Below are 3,925 nucleotides of genomic sequence, written 5' to 3' on the forward strand. Positions count from 1 at the left end.
AAATTTAAACAACAGCCCTGGTATATTTATGTTAAGGATATTATATTATGGCATTTAAGAACCTAACAAGAAAGTCTGATTTGCAAAAACAAAAAAGTGATTTAATAGAACAAATGTTTTAAAATGCCATAATATTTTATTAACCTTAAAGTACTTGGTATCAGTATTGGCTACATTGACACTAGTATCTACTTGGTATCGATCAATACCCAAATCTTAAGTATCGCACAGCTCTGGTGAATGTAGTACCCCACTATCAAAAATTATGCAGTCAAGATTCCCACATCTGGAGAATTCGCATGGGTCAAAGCACCTTGCCCTGAGTGAACCACATTTTTGATAATGGTGTCACCCCTGCCAGGTAAGTATAACTCCCTCAGCCTGGACACGGAGCCTTGCTTTTTTACACTCACACTTATTGGATGACAGTGCCATTTGTACACTGCCGGATGCCTGACCCAGCATGATGGGCCAGTTGCTTTCAGTGGATTAGAATGGCGTGCGTACTACGCACAGGACATTAAAGGAGGTCACAACTGAGGAGCATGTAACAGCTTAATGAGCTCAAGTATAAAGCCTCTGGAACGGGTTCGACTCACCAGATCGGTGGACAGCATAAATGTGTGTCAGCTACGTCGCCTGCTCCTCAATTTGACTATTTGTCTGATTCCACAACACCTACTTGTGCATATGTGAGGCAAGTACTGCCATAGCTCCTTTTTTCTTTCCAGATTAGCATTTCTGTTGACCAGCGGAGTTGGTGCACCGCTCCTGGAAATGCTGCAATACCAGGATGATGCGCGGAATGGGCAAAGCAAGCTCTGAATCCCATCTCTCTGTTCAAAACCGCAATTTAATATGAAGTCTCCAGATAGGAGACTTATAAGATATTAAACTGATAAGAACAGATTCTTTTTATTATTGAACAATTTTTATTGTCAGTTTTGAATCAACTGTCAATCATATTTTTCCAATATGGAGCATTTATTATGTCTCTAACATGACATGTAAAAAAAATAATATATCTACTGTGCAAGAGCCTTACTAAGCGGGACTTCATCCCACCCTCTCAAACAGCGCTTGTCCAGGAACTGACATGTTAAAAAAGTTTAACAAACACATCAACATCTATTGGCCAGGAGCATAGTACTTGTAGGAGCCACATGTTATTTTTGCTTTTATTTGCTGTAGATGACCACAGGTGGCAGTGTAGGCACTGCCTGGACCTCTCCACTCTCCCTCCCTTATCCTTTTAAGATCAGGTGTAGGTGATCAGGTTGATGGAGTGGAAGGTCATGTGGTTTTTACCACTCACAAACACTCGCAAACATTCAGTCAAACATTGCTCATATATACTCTTATACATTAATTTTTAATTTAATTAGAATTTCAGTTAGAAAGTTGTAATTTATGCCATGGTTGTTTTGGATTGTACCATTGAAGGCATTTTTTTGTGGACAAATATTTGTTAAGTCGAGTGTGTCAAAAACATCTCCCACATCCATCCACGGCGACTACAGGACCCAAGGTTAGTCGCTAGAAAAGTAAAATACCCGACCGAACAACAAGGAGATTGGAATTCATTTATTGGATCATTGGATCAGATCTTGGAACACAGTCAAGTCAACATCAGTCAAGAAAGGAAAAGGTTTGGTGCGCTGCTCGGCAACAGAAGGTCAGTCATTCATGCACTCATCGCACAGACGCATGCTTCGTTGGCCACAATGATAAGCGGATGCATTGGTCAGCGACTTGGATGTTCATTTTTGTATTGCTACATATCATCCATCGTGCTGAAAAATTTAGATTGGAGGAAAATAATTTCCTAACTTGTGATTTTGATTGCGCTGAACCAACAAATGTGCATATGTGCACACGCAAGCTCACATTTAATTGCAGTGCTAAGGCATCTAGCATCTACAAAATGAGTGAACCAACTCAAATTGTTAATTTAAAGAAGGCTTAAATGTGAAAAGTGACGTCACAGAGAAGCAACCCAGGAAACCTACTGTTTATGATTACAAGGCTTAAAAGGGAAATGTCATGTTTGGGTTCTGTTTTTTTTTTGTGTCTCCCTTGGTCTTGTTAAGTGTAATCCTGCCCTTCCTCGTGTGAACCAATCAGTGCCCTCAGCCACTTGTGTCTTGCCCCAGGTGTGTCTTGTTGTGTCATTAGCGTCTGTGTGTTTAGACTCCTGTCTCCCCTCTGTCTGTGTTGGTTCATTGTCTTTTTCCTCATGTCATGCTGCCAGTTTGTTGCCCTGTTGTCCTCCCCATGTTTTGTTTTACCTTGCCATTTGGAGTGTGCTTTTTGTTTTGTAGAAATTAAAGTCCCTTTTTGTGCTTCACCTTCGCCTCCTTGCCTTGCTTCCCTGCGACTGGGTCCTCCCCCAAACCAAGCCCCCTTTGACAGAATGAACCAACCTGAGAAGGACCCAGCGGGAGCGCTGTCACCCCTGGAACAAATACTTGCCTCCGGAGCCCTACTATCGGCGTTGTTGGATGAAGTCTGGCGTCTCCGGGCTCCGACTGGTGGCGCTCTGGGTGCAATCTTTCAAGTCCTCGAACCACGTCTGCCGCAGCTTCAAGTCCCCGAACCACGTCTGCCATCTGTACAAGACGTAAAACCAAAAGTGACTATGCCAACACAGTCACAGGACAAAATCCAACATGGCACTTCAAGAAAGGGACACCACTCAAAAATCACTGTTGCAGTCAAAAAACGCAGAATGAGAGTGCACATCTTTGGAGCGGTTTCTTCACCGAGTTGTGCTAATTACGCTTTGAGGAAAACTGCATTGGACAACAAGGACAATTTCAACATAGAAGTGAGCGATACAGCATCAATAGCTTTTATGTAGGCAATTGTTTAAAATCTCTGCCCACAGAAGATGAAGCAATGCAGCCGGCAGTGAATCTTGCTGACATATGTGCAAAGAGGAGGATTTCAGATGCTGAAGTGACTAGCAACAGTCGTAAGGTGTTGTCATTCATTCTGGAAGAAAAACGGTCCAATACAGTCAGACATCTGCACTTGGATCAAGACAACTTGCCAATGGAGAGAGCACTTGGGTTAAGTTGGTGCGCTGAGACTGTTTCATTTTCAAGCCTTCAGTAGAAAAGAAACCTCCCACCAGACGAGGTTCCATCTGTGACCCATTAGGTTTTTTGTCACCCCTCATCTTGCTGCCCAAGATGATGTTGCAATAAATGTGTCGCAAAAACATGTCTTGGGATGATCCTATACCCCTGACATTTTCACAACAGTGGACAGTAGGGTTGAGGGACTTGGACAATGTAGCAAAGTTTAAAGTGGATCGCTGCATCAAGCCAAAGAACTTCGGAGAATACACACATGCTCAGCTGCATCACTTTTCTGATGCAAGTAACCATGGTTATGGCACAGTGTCCTACCTGAGGTTAGAAAATCAATACATACAGCAATACATCTTGCATTCATGTTGGGCAAAGCCAGTTGCACCATTGAAGCAAACTACGATTCCTCGCCTTGAACTGACTGCTGCGGTGCTTGCAGCTAAAGTTGACAATATGCTCAGGAAAGAACTGTCAATAACATTAGAGGAGTCCTGCTTATCGACAGTCAGAATGTGCTGAAGTACTGTATATCAATAACGAGACTAAGAGATTTTTTAGGTCAGAAGAGGACATGCTATGGTCAAACGGTACAGAGTAATATTTACTTGTATCGCAAGCAGAGCTATACATCTGGAAATTGCATATTCTCTGGATACAGATTCCTGTATTAATGCCATAAAACGATTTGTGTGTCGCAGAGGACGTGTGCAGTTTAAGGTCTGAGAATAGCACAAACTTTATTGGGGCTGAAAGTGAGCTAAGAAAAGTCTTAGCTGCTAAAAATCACAACCAGTTACAAGGTTTCTCCCGGCAAAAGGGCATTGATTGGA

At 42.5% G+C, this 3,925-nt stretch overlaps 2 pseudogenes; both read right to left on the bottom strand.

Moving 5' to 3' along the window:
* Positions 1-233: 233 nt before the first annotated feature.
* Positions 234-369, bottom strand: LOC144049609 (U1 spliceosomal RNA; annotated as a pseudogene).
* Positions 370-755: 386 nt separating this feature from the next.
* LOC144049681 (U2 spliceosomal RNA) lies at positions 756-936 on the bottom strand (annotated as a pseudogene).
* Between the last annotated feature and the right edge of the window lie 2,989 nt (positions 937-3,925).

This window comes from Vanacampus margaritifer, chromosome 3 (assembly GCF_051991255.1).
Source record: "Vanacampus margaritifer isolate UIUO_Vmar chromosome 3, RoL_Vmar_1.0, whole genome shotgun sequence".
Lineage (NCBI taxonomy): Eukaryota > Metazoa > Chordata > Actinopteri > Syngnathiformes > Syngnathidae > Vanacampus > Vanacampus margaritifer.